This window comes from Pogona vitticeps, chromosome 1 (genome assembly GCF_051106095.1).
Source record: "Pogona vitticeps strain Pit_001003342236 chromosome 1, PviZW2.1, whole genome shotgun sequence".
In the NCBI taxonomy this organism is placed as follows: domain Eukaryota; kingdom Metazoa; phylum Chordata; class Lepidosauria; order Squamata; family Agamidae; genus Pogona; species Pogona vitticeps.
Window position 1 is genome coordinate 25,809,948 of NC_135783.1, and position 13,527 is coordinate 25,823,474.

The 13,527-nt window shown below is 43.8% G+C and overlaps 1 protein-coding gene across 4 annotated transcripts in view; it reads right to left on the reverse strand.

Moving 5' to 3' along the window:
• The window catches only part of MTA3 (metastasis associated 1 family member 3), a 182,068-nt gene that overhangs the window by 106,793 nt on the left and 61,748 nt on the right, over window positions 1-13,527 (reverse strand). The gene's annotated exons all lie outside the window — the stretch shown is intronic.

A 13,527-nucleotide genomic window follows, 5' to 3' on the forward strand; every position in this document is an offset into this window, starting at 1 on the left:
TGCATGGGTTACATCCACATGGACGAAGTTGGAATGGTCTGATTCATGCTTTAAAAGTTCTTATCTTTAGTTCAATCTATTTTATCTTGTGCTTGAGAAAAGTCCAGACAGCCCTTTGGATTGTTCCAATTTGTTCCCCTTTCAAATTTCCAATTTGACAGCCCCTTCCTGCGCCCTGCCTTTTCTCACCTACTGACCACAGTTACTTTCCCCTCTTTTATTTTTTTGCCTTCCAAATGAGTCAGCACTGCTTCATATACAAGTATTGAAGGGCACCTCCAATGTATATCTAGAATTGTGCTGCATCAGTTGGGGAAATTTGTAAAAACAAGTTATGAGATGATGAAAACAGAGGAAGCAGTTTCTCCGCCATCCCTTTTAATGTTACAACCCACTGCATATGTCACAGGGTTGCTAGCACAAAGAGTGCAGCCCACAGCTCTATTTGGGAGTGGATTAACCACCTGTGTGGGCTACAGAATGGGATAATTAGGAGTGCACTGAACTGCACCAAATAAACTGCAGACGACTCAGAGACTACTGGTAATGGTGCGGCTAAAAAAAACCTTGCAAATAAATAAATAAAAGGGGCAAGATGAATCATTCTTTTTCCAAAATTGTGGTTCCCATAATTTAATTCAAACCAAACCACACCAAAAGGAAACCAAACAGTGAGCTATATGAACATCCCATCCCCCACTCCCTTGAATCCAGGAGGCCTCTCAAAGAATCTGATTATCAATGGGAATATAATCCAAGACTATCTGCCAAACAGCGTCCAGAATGACTCAATTTTAAAACATCAGCAATAAGCAGACGGTAGGGTTGTGCATCATCCAGAAATGATTGACAATTCACCCTGAACTCCAGAACACTCCTTCCAGTTTTATCTAAAAGTTAAAAAGTGGGGGGGTGGGAGCAAAAGGGAACTCTGAGGCACCCTATATGCTGAAGGAGAACATCCTTTGGGTTTCCAGATAGAGTTGGATCAAAGTTCCCAGCACACTTAATCACTGACTAATCTAGCTAGGACTATAAGGAACAACAAGTTGTACAACAAGTTGAAGGCAAAGAGTTGCACACCTCCTGTAAGTCTATAGCACATATGTTAACCCCCAGCAGCTTTCTAATATCAATAGGATTAATATTATGAACAATTTGATCCAAAATATTCATGGTAATACTGTTCTTTCCACCTGTCTTATATGTTTAAATCAAACACACAAACGGAGACCATACATGTATATTGATACACTCAATGCATATGTACCGTATTTTTCGCTCCATAAGACGCACCTCTCCATAAGACGCACCTCATTTTTAGGGGAGGAAAACAAGAAAAAATATTTTGGCAATTTTGGCCGACTGGGCCCGCAGGGTGCGGGTGGGGGAGCCTCGGAAGAGTCCGAGAGTGACTAAACGCAATTCACCTGGAGTAGGAACTGGCAATGCCACTCCAGTATCTTTGCCAAGAAAACCTCATGAACAGAAACAAAAGACTAAAAGATATGACGCTGGAAGATGGGACCCTCAGGTCGGAAGGCATCCAACATGCTACTGAGGAAGAACGGAGGACAAGTACAAGTAGCTCCAGAGCTAATGAAGTGGTTGGGCCAAAGCCGAAAGGATGCTCAGCTTTGGACGTGCCTGGAAGTGAAAGGAAAGTCTGATGCTAGAAAGAAAAATACTGCATAGGAACCTGGAATGTAAGATCTATGAACCTTGGGAAGCTGGAGGTGGTCAAACAGGAGATGGCAAGAATAAACATTGACATCCTGGGTGTCGGTGAACTAAAATGGACAGGAATGGGCAAATTCAATTCAGATGATTATCATATCTACTATTGTGGGCAAGAATCCCGCAGAAGGAATGGAGTAGCCATCATAGTCAACAAAAGAGTGGGAAAAGCTGTAATGGGATATAATCTCAAAAATGATAGAATGATGTCAATACGAATCCAAGGCAGACCTTTCAACATCACAGTAATCCGAGTTTATGCACCAACCACCAATGCTGAGGAGACTGAAATTGACCAATTCTATGAAGACTTACAATACCTTCTAGAACTGAATATAGGAACCTTGTAATGATGGTGATAGAGGAGAGTGAAAAAAACGGTCTGAAGCTCAATATCAAAAAAACTAAGATCATGGCCACTGGTCCCATCACCTCCTGGCAAATAGAAGGGGAAGATATGGAGGCAGTGACAGATTTTACTTTCTTGGGCTCCATGATCACTGCAGATGGAGACAGCAGCCACGAAATTAAAAGACGTCTGCTTCTTAGGAGGAAAGTGATGACTAACCTTGACAGCATCCTAAAAAGCCAACACCTTGCCAACAAAAGTCCGCATAGTCAAAGCTATGGTTTTCCCTGTAGTGATGTAAGGAAGTGAGAGCTGGACCATAAAGAAAGCTGACCACCGAAGAATTGATGCTTTTGAACTGTGGTGCTGGAGGAGGCTCTTGAGAGTCCCCTGGTCTGCAAGGAGAACAAACCTATCCATTCTAAAGGAAATCAACCCTGAGTGCTCACTGGAAGGACAGATCCTGAAGCTGAGGCTCCAATACTTTGGCCATCTCATGGGAAGAGAAGACTCCTTGGAAAAGACCCTGACGTTAGGAAAATGTGAAGGCAAGAGGAGAAGGGGACGACAGAGGATGAGATGGCTGGGCAATGTCATCGAAGCCACCAGAATGGGTGAATACTTTATTATGATCAACAGATCAGATGTGAGCCACCAGAATGAATTTGACACAACTCCCAGAGGCGGTGGAAGATAGGAGAGCCTGGCGTGCTCTGGTCCATGGGGTCACGAAGAGCCGGGCATGACTTAATGACTAAACAACAAAGCTTGATATCCATCAGCCGGCAAAGCATGCCTTGGGATGAAGTCACACAAAATCGTCCCAAGCAATATCCTTATGAATCAACAGCCATCTTGTAATAATTGGATCATAGATCCAGTCAAGATTAAAGGTTGAATTTGCATGACAGGATAAGTCCACTTTTTCATTGCAGATGGTGGAGTTATCCTGTGTTTTAACAGTATTCAGGGGTCTCCTCTTCTGGCCTTCTACATCTGGGATTTCTGAAAGCTAAAGGCACTATTAGGAAACAGATCTGGGACACAGTCCTCCAGCTCAGCAGATTGTGGGTTCCACATTACTCACAGCAAATCACAAGAAGGTTTTCATCCCAGAAGATTATCTTTGTAATTTAGAACTCATTGGACATCAGAGAGCTATTACCCTGGTCCATTTCAATGCTGTGCCATCAGCCTTCAATGCTGTGCCATATGCATCTTTCCTTTAAAAAGATGCGTATGTACCCCTTAAGACTAACATTTTTGCCCTTACCAATCTGGCATGGTAGCAACTGTGGAAGACATCCTTTTACATTGTTCATTTGATAAGGATTCCCACAGTCCAACAGGGTCCCGGAAGGCACTCTTGGACCCTTATAACCCCAACAAAGCCTGCTTTGATGACACAAACATTTATTGGGGTGGGGGTGGGGGGAAAACCGCTGAAACCAAAGTAGCTCAAGTACTGGATAATTCCCCCGTTTCTCATCACCACCACCACCTCACTGCACTGATCCAGACATACTAATCAATTCAAAAATATATTTCTCTCACGTGGGAAGGGCACTCGGGTAGAAACATGGCTTTGTTTGAGGTCTTTTCCACCCTTTTCACTCATTAATAAGACTGAATGTTTTTTTTAAAGCGTGCAAGAAACCATTCAATCAGAGCAACCCGGGGCGGGAAACAGTTTCAAATTAAAACCATTTCCCTGCTAAAAAAGAAGAGTCACATTGTGGTTTGTGCTTTCCCATTTTAGCTCTTCCAGCTGTTTGAATGTGGATCCGTTTCCAACTGGTTTTCTGGGACGGGCAAAAAGATGTCCCCAGAAGTCAGTCAGTCAGTCATTCTTTCTCTTTCTCTCTCTCTCTCTCTCTCTCTCGCTTGCTTGCTCGCTCGCTCGCTCGCTCTCACTCGCTCGCTCTTGCTCTCGCTCGCGCGCCCGCACACACTCGCTCTCTCTGCTCCCCTCCACCACTCCTCACCTCATCACGTCTAAAATGACCGTGCATGGGCGAGAGGGATGGGCAGCCACTCTAATTCCGCCGCTGAGCAAGTGCATAAGGTAGCAGCTGGAGCTTTCAACACACTCCTGGGGCTGGCCAAACCACACACCCTTTTACCCAGTTGCCGCTTCCTCTGGGAATTGGCTCCGCGCAGCGGAGGGTGGGGGGCGGAGAATTGCCCTATGCTGTATTGGGACTAGGAAGGATATGAAGGGCAGCTAGTCCTCAACTGGGGAGATGCACATCCCAAAGAGTTTGGGTTTTATTTTATTTTTCCCCATGAACCTTTCAAAAGGCTGCAAATGAGGCCAACCTGGGCGCTCCCTCCCGAATACTGCAGAAGGCAGGGGGTCCCCCGGGAAGGCGACGGCGGCAACTATGGAATGAAACTTGGGCAGGAAGAGAAGGTGGCTCATTCTCTGCCTGGGAAGGAGCGGCACGGAGGTTTATGCTGCCTTCTCAATCGCCCTGCCTGCAAGCTCTGGTTGCTTTAAAAAAAGGGAAACTGGGCTTCCTGTTAAATGCCCCGTGTGATCGGCAACCAACTATATTCCACCGCCACCCCGACCTCCAAGACCCAATGAGGAGTCTCCTTAATGGCAAAAGCATTCCTCCCTGCCTGAAGCAACTTCCCCACTAGCCTGTCCTCAGTCCGTCTAGGGTGGGGCACAGCTGGGAACCAGATTCACTCAGGCGCTCCACTTGACCAGCCTCCCAAGCACGGCCACTTTCCTTCAGTATGTGGTCCTGTGGCTCCCGACTTTGCTGGCTTCCCACAGCTGGGGCCGCCACCGCGCTCTTGCTCAGCCAACACGCCGTGCCCCTCCCTCAGCTATGTGAAGGTCGACAGCTAGGAAACACCCAATGAAAGGTCCCGGGGCGCACCCAAGCCCAGCACCTAGATTCTTGTCAGTTATCCCAAACCGTGCACTCTGGCCATGTTTAGATGCCAGCTTCCAGGACCCTTCTGAGACTTGGAAAGCCTCAGAAGGGTTCTGGAACCTGGCGATTTTGCAGGGGTGGGAGGAGCCTCCAAAGGGTCCTGGAAGGCACTCTCGGATCCTTCCGAGTCTCCCCCCACCATCCCCCACTGGGAACCGGGGAGCGCTGTTTTGCAGTATTCCTTCCATAAGACGCAGCCACTTTCCCTCCCTCTTTTGGGGAGGGAAAAAGTGCGTCTTATGGAGCAAAAAATACGGTATATAATGATGGATTTGATTAAATTACCCCACTAAACTTTGATACGTAATGCAAAATGATGAAATAAACTATGCATGTATGAAAATCTTCTGTTGGATAATAAACAACTATTCCTCTAAAATCAACTACATACTAAGTAGAAACTGTTTATCTCCTCCAAATGCTTCATCAAGAACCACTAAGTTTCACTTCAAAATTAGAATGATATACATACAGGATATCTTCTAGTACACTCACCCCAGCTTCTCAAATGCACAGCTTTCCATGACTGGATATTCTTTAGCTCAATCATACATTAAACATAATTCTCAAATACGTGAAACGGATATCACATAATGTATACTGTAACAGTCTGTACATATGAACCTGTCAGTAACAGAATCCTGTTGGTGTTTGTATAACAGTCTCAGTAACTTGTTGTGGCTAATTGATAAGATGTTGAGACACATCTCAGCTCTACAATCAGGCCATGCAAGTCAGATGCATACCGGCAATTAGCTGCAAGTAGCCACGGCACGTTACACAAATATTCTACAAACACCAACAAAATTTTGATCAATAAAGTTCATTTGCTTCTTGTATAGGTGGTGCCCTGCATAGCGACGCTAATCCGTTCCAGATAAATCGTCGCTATACAGAATGGAAAACCCCACAGGAACGCATTAAACTCCATTTAATGCGTTCCTATGGGGGATAAACTCACGGCTAAGCGGGAATCCTCCATAGGGCCGCCATTTTCGCCGCCTCAGTAAGCGAGGAATTGGCGCGAAAATGCTGTGGGTGGCCATTTTCTTGATCCGGTGGCCATTTTGGAACCGCCCATCAGCTGTTCTAAAACATCGCAATGCGAAGATCGGTAAGCGAAACACAGATCATCGCAATGTGATGTTTTGCCACTTAAAACATCGTAATGTGATCACTTTTTCGATCGCAAAATCCGCATCACTATGTGGATTCGTCGTTAAATGGCGTGCTCATTATGCGAGGCACCACTGTGCTCTATAATGTAATTGTCAAAAGGCAGGCCCATCAAGGCTGACTGTGATCAAAACACCCTCCCAACAAAATCTGTACACCACCCCTTATGCTGCCCAAAGTACAATCCCTGAAGGAAGACTAACTACTTCAGGTAATTGCAACTGTAGCACACACCATCTTTTTCTTTATTTGCAATATTTTGGAAACACCATCTAGCTGTGTAGAAAAGTGTGTATGCCCTCATCCCCTCACACATTCATGTTCCTTTCCCGCCTTCCAAGTTAACAATAATTCCAGCTTGATACAAAGTCTGATTCAAACATATTGCGTTACCATTTTCAATTCTATTTTGGAAGTGAGCTTGTTTGGTGTAACAATAATGTTCCCAATTCAGATGTCGTAATTAATTAAATTCACTCTAAGCCAAGAAATGTCAGAGGGGAATAGGAATGTGAAAAGGACAAAGTGTGAACATGCAAGGCTGAGGATATTCCTAGTGGCCAAACCATCATTTAATAGTGACATCTGAATCGTGCATATTATATCACCTTCTAGTCCTAGAATAATTATCCTCGATACACAGCCTGTGACCATTCATTATGTATATGCTTCAATACCAGTCAGAACAGTCCTTAAAATGTACTTAGAAGATAGTCACCAACATAATTGCTTCCAGATACTTGCTCCTTAATCAATGATTCAATATACAAATTGCTTTCAAAAGATTTTTAATACTTTTCCCTGAATGCACTATAATTTGCTTTTGGAACAAAAAGCAATTAAGCCCCTTTTTTGTTGTTTAGCCCCTATATTTGTGCAAATAATGAATCCTTGTTTTCATCTCTGTGGTAAGATTGTGGCTAGACTGCCTGTCTCCTATCTTTATTTGCCTAATTTCTCCTGATCTCACACACTCACACACACACACACACACACACACACACACACACACACACACACACACACACACACACACACACAGAGAGAGAGAGAGAGAGAGAGAGAGAGAGAGAGAGAGAGAGAGAGAGAGAGAGAGAGAGAGAATAAAATTGGTCTGCCCTGTCTCTCAAGGGTGCAACTAGGAACAGGAGGTGATATGTAAGGTTCCAGATTCAAAACCTTCACTTACCCAGGCTGAACTGCTGAATAATTTATGTAATAATAGAGTTTCTAATTTTGGCTCAAAATGAGTCCTTTGCTACATATAGTGTTTCACAACCACATTTCCGAGGCATAAATGAAGGTGCATTTGTTCTCATGTTCAGCCTTCTGCTTGGAGAAGATATTAATTCATTCTTCAAACTCACACACGCCCACATAAACATTGCCCGCTGTAATGAATACACAAATCATGACTGCAAATGAAAAGTTCCTTTTTGGCTTTCATGTCTATACCTATGAATTAATTTTCTGACACTTCTGCAGTGGAGGGGGGCTTTCTTCACCCCAAGACTATTGTTAGACCTCTCTTCCCTACATGTTTTGGTCCAAATTGGAATTGGGCTCCTTCACTATTTGCTTGAGATGCAAACAACATTATCTGGCAGAGCTTGGCAGCTGCCTGCTACAAGTAGCATCAATAATCATAACAAGTTACTTTTCTATAGCAACAATGTGGAATATTGTTCCTTCTGCTGAGGATGGGGTTTTTTTGGGGGGGGGATCCACCATGCAATCCTTCTGTGCTTTGTCCACATGTGCAACTACAGTATGTCTGTGCTTTTCAAAGGGAACAGACACTGGAGGCATTTTCTGGGTAGTGTAGGCGGCACATAAATAAATAAATAAATAAATAAATAAATAAATAAATAAATAAATAAATAAATAAATAAATAAATAAATAAATACACACACACATACATACATACATACATACATACTTACATGATTTTTAAGAATTAATTCACATAATATTCATTTGTAAAGGTGTAGCCAGATTAGCAGCAACCAAAACAAAAGCAAAAAGCAAAAGCAAACACACACACAAACTGACCTTCTAATGACTTAATAACTATATATAAACAACTCACTTCATTTGTGGTAGATTTCCATCCAACACTTCCTAATTAAAATAAGGCAATTGCAGAAAGCTATCCATTATTAAGAACAGTGAATACCTTGCAAAAGCTATCAGAAAGTCTCCTGCAATGGTTTTCCACAGTCCTCCAATTCTATGGAGATTATTTGTAACCACAGTCATCAAGTCACCATTCACCAGTCCTGGATTACATACACATCAATGTAAGTATTAGATCATCTTTGTGTATCTTAGGAAGAAAGTGATCTTAAAGATCATCATGACTGGCATGACCTACTGTACTGAACAGAATACCACATGTAGAATCTGCAATCTAACTTTTATCATTAAGTCCAGATTGCAATTGTGAGGAGATTAAGGAACATGAAAAAATAAAATACATTGTATGGACTTTTCTGTCCACCTAGGAGGGCATCAGAATATGATTCTTCTGGAAGATTGTTGGTTTGCACCTTTTAACCATCTCCTTTTCCTGTTCTGCTGCCCTGGATTACTTTAAAAGAGATCTGAGATCAAGAACACTTCAAAGAGGAGCCTAACACTCAAATTTTATCTTTGTATATCAAAGTGATCAAATGGTTGTACCTGTGATTGAGGAAGGTGGCATGTTGTCTAACCTGAGGGTATGCAGATTTTGAAGCTGGGAAGGAAGCATGTAAGAATGATCAAAGAGGATTGAGAGTAATTATGTATTAGTCAGTCCGCATGACAATGAGCCATTCATGGATCTAATGATAAAGTTAGAATTTAAGTTTTTGAAGCTTTGCATAGCTTAGAGAAGCTGTGCTTCATTTCTCAGTGGTGGCATTATTCACAAGTAGACCTCTGTGCACTGTGTAAGAACTTGTGCCCAGGGAACACAGGGAGTGTCTCCCCAGTTTCACTGTCTTAAATAATGAACGCTGCATTCGTGAAGGCTTTCACGGCCGGAATCTAATGGTTGTTGTAGATTTTTCAGGCTCTTTGGCTGTGTTCTGAAGGTTGTTCTTCCTAACGTTTCACCAGTCTCTGTGGCTGGCATCTTCAGAGTGCTGCCTGAAAAACCCACAACAACCAATAAACACTGCCCTGTCTGTATGAGACAGACAGGGCAGTGTTTATTATTTCCTGATGTTTCTGTTTCGTATCCTTTAATTCGGTACCCACAGCTGTTTTGGATCAGGAATTGTTTTCCCATTTTTTAAAATTATCTTTTTATTTTACAGTGGGCCCTCAACTTCCGAACAACCCTAGTTACGAACATTTCGGGTTACGAACCCAATCTCATCGCAAGTAGTACACCCTACTTGCGAACGCGGATCGGGTTATGAACCCAAAAGGCAGGGAAAAAGGGCAGGAAATTCAAATTTCCTGCCCTTCCTCCCTGCCTTTGGAGCTTTCAAAAGGCTTCCTCCGCCATCGGGTGAAAGGAGGGAGCCAATTTCCCCCTGGCCGCCCAGCTTGCTTTTCCAAACGAGAAGCAAGCTGGGCGGGCGGGAGAAATCGGCTCTCTCCTTTCACCCGATGCTGAAGGGAACTCAGCATCAGGTGAAAGGAAGGAGCTGATTTCTCCCCGGCAGCCTGGCTTGCTTCCAAAGCCAAAAGAGGCAGGGAGAAAGCGCAGGAAGTTCCAACTTCACGCCCTTTTTCCCTGCCTTTTTGGCTTCAGAGAGCTCAGAAGCTGCCGATTGCAGCGGCGGGGACCCCTAGGGAGGTCTCCCAGGGATTGCACGCCACCCATGGGAGACCTCCCTGAAGGCCGCGATCGGTGCCTTCAGAGGTTTCAAAGGGCTTTCCCCGACATTGGAGGAAGCCCTTTGAAAGCTCCAAGGGCAGCAGAGGCAGTGGAGCGCCAGGAAGCTAAAGCTGGCCGGGCGCCTGGCCGCTCCCCCCTGGCCACGCGGAGGCAGCGGAACACTGGCAGGCTTCGGATTGGTAAGTCCTTTTTTAAAAAACCTTTTCTGTGTGGGTTTTGGAGGGTGGGTTTGGACTGGGGGGGTTATGTTTCTGTGGTTTTTGTGTATATGTGTGTGCTTTGTAGTCCCAACATGGGACTTGCTCTTTTTATATATATTAATTAATTCCGTTCCCATGCATTTCAATGGGAAATGGTACTTCAACTTACAAACTTTCCGAGGTACGAACGTCCTTCCAGAACGGATTAAGTTTGTAAGTCGAGGGCCCACTGTATTTTCCTTTCTTTTAAAATAAACTTTACAAATCCTTTCAAGCCAGTGTCTGAATGGTGACTGAGAGGGAAAGTGTACTACTAATTTTTCAGTCCCTGTCTCTGTTAAGCTACTAAAATGGTAATATTGAAGTCAATGTGACCTGGTGGCAACCTACTGTAGTTTTAAATGGCAACCTATGGGGCACATATTGCCTAGCAAGCTGAAGGCGTGATAAGACTTGAGGAATCCCAATCAGGACTCATGGGTTCTCCCCTACCTGCTGGTCGTGGGGTGCTTTCCCTCAGAGAAAGTGGGGAGTAATGCAGCTGAGTTGCCAAAGGAAGGAATCTGAGTTTGGAGGATATTCCAGTCTGAGGAGGCACTAACCTTTCCACTAATGTTTACACTAGTCCCTATTCTTAGTTTCATATGAAACACATAACAAGGAGATTTTGGAGCAAAGAATCAAACAGGATTTTCATTCAGGGACTCTAGATAAAAGTTAAGCTCTTCGATGTAAGCAAATAGTAAGACCTAAGCACTTTTCTTCAGAATTTTTGAGGCAAAAATGATGAAACTCAGGTTGTTCTACTTGGGCACATCATGAGAAGGCTGGATTCTCTGGAAAAGACCATAATGCTCGGAAAGGTGGAAAGCAATAGGAAAAGAGAAAGACCAAACATAAGAAAGCCACAGGCTTGAGTTTACAAGAGCTGAGCAGGGCAGTTGAGGACAGAAAATTTTGGAGATTGCTTATTTACAGGGTCAGAGGCAACCTGACAGCCCACAACAGTAACAAAAAGATCTGACAGTACTATTAAGATTAGGTATGCTTTAGTCTCGAGAGACTATAGTAACGTGCTCTGTATGGAGTACTTGGAACAGCGTCAAGTGTGGCTGAGAAGGCCAATTTGAGAGTGACAATCCCTTCCACACTGAAGACAAATACAATCTGTCCCCTGTGCAGCTCCCTGATTTTGCTGGTTTCAGGACTGCCTCTTTACCTAGGCCTGTTGGACAAGGGTCTCTTCAAATTGGGAGAGGCCGTGCTGCACCGCCTGCCTCCAGGCTGAACCCTCAGGTGTCAAGGTTTCCCATCTGTTGAGGTTCCTGCAGCTTTCCCAGTGATGGCGGTCAGAGCGGCAAGGAACCTTGGGAGGCCTCCCATGGCAGCTGTCATGACTTGCTGTTTATTTTCTCTCTCTCTCTCTCTTTTTGTATTTTTTTTTTCCGGCCGGAACAGATTAATCGGTTTTCAATGCATTCCTATGGGAAATGGTGCTTCAACTTATGAAACGTTCGCGTTACGGCCACCCTTCCAATATGGATTAATTCCGAAAGTCGAGGCACCACTGTATTACAGTTTTTCTTAGGGCACAACACCTCAGTTTCTTGGGTAATCTGTTTACTGAATTTAGCGTGAAACTGGAAATTAGAATGTAAGCTTCTGTAAGTAAGTTCACATTCTAAAAGACTTCTCTTTGATTCCATACATTGGTCTGTTTGTTCACTTATTCATTTCATCCCTAAAACACCTAATAAACAAAGCTTCAGGCAGCTTGCAAGAATTGAGTAGAGCCGTCAAGGATAGGATATTAACAAAGTTTTGATTCCATATTGACAGGGCTTGAGGTGGATACATAATTATCTAAAATTCATCCTGCCCATTTTGTCAATTAGAACTTTTAATTTGGTCAATTATTTGTTAAATAAATGCAGAACTAACAAATATTATTTAGCTAGTTAGTTGTGGATTAACTCTCCAGTATATATTAGTAAAATAGCAGGGCTGCTTAAAACTTTGAATTATGTTTCTGTAGTCTGTAAAAGTCCAAAAATATAAAAGAAGCACGTAAGGACTGTAAAATAGGAAATTTAAAAGTAATTATAATCTACAAAATGAAAAAAGGGAGCCAGGACGAGGAAGATGAAGCTATGTTCCAGGATTCTCTGCTTCACATCTTGTTGTGCAGGAACAAGGAGGCGGTGGAGGGGGTTGTTGTCCCGATGGAGTCAGCAGAGATCCTGGGATGAGGGGTCTGTGGGTCAAAGTGTAGTGGGTATACCACGAAGATTTCGGGTTGTCTCAGATCTGGCTGGCCAGGAGCTTTAACTTGCTGGAAATCCCTGTCACTGCTTTCCCCCTCCTAGACTCTGCCTGCCCAGCTCTCAGAGGCTCCCTCCCCTTAGACGCTCACACACAAACAAAACAGTGGCTGCTGCTTCTTCACTCTCCTGATTCCACAGAGGGAAGCAAGCAGCCCCGGCCAGAAAGGAGCCAAGAGAAAAAGGGGTGTGGCTGAAAGGGAAAGATGGGAACTCAGGCAACTCACACAGACAATGGGATGCAGAAAGCTCAGCAGTGGGGGAAAAACCAAAGAGAGGTCGGTGCTATCACAAGACTAGGTTAGCCACTGGTTTGTATGCCCACAGAGAGGGCTCTGTGTGCCAGCTGTGGCACGCACGAGTGCCATAGATTCGCCATCACTGCTCCACATAGTCAAACCTCAGCTCTCTCACCAATCCCACAGACCATGCTTCCACAATTCCAATCATGCTAACAAATCACCTATTCCACTGCCATCACTACAGCACTTTACCAATGCCCATCTATAACACAGGCATTCAAAACTGCTTATGCACAAACCTAACATAAGCAATTCCACGTAACTTTAGATACAGAGTTCCCAAATAGGTAGAATCACTGCATAGATGACCTACCCTATGTAGGAAAAATTAAAACAGACATACACACACATTTAAGGAATTGCAAGTCTGTATCCTTGACCAGAAGAGGCTCTTTAATTCATATTGCAGCCTATACATGATTGGGTGGTGACTGGAGAAATATAATCAGCTTCAAATAGATTAGAAAAGAGGGAAGGTGTCTAGATGTATAGACCTGGACGTCATGACCTGAGCACCTGACATCATCCATCTTTCCACTGCAAAATACTCCATGCTCGATGTTGTCTAACAGCCACTTTGGATACAACTATGTATTCAGAACAATTGATTTAAGATGGCTGCAGAAGCATCTTTCAAGGAAAATTTCATGTTTATGTTCTG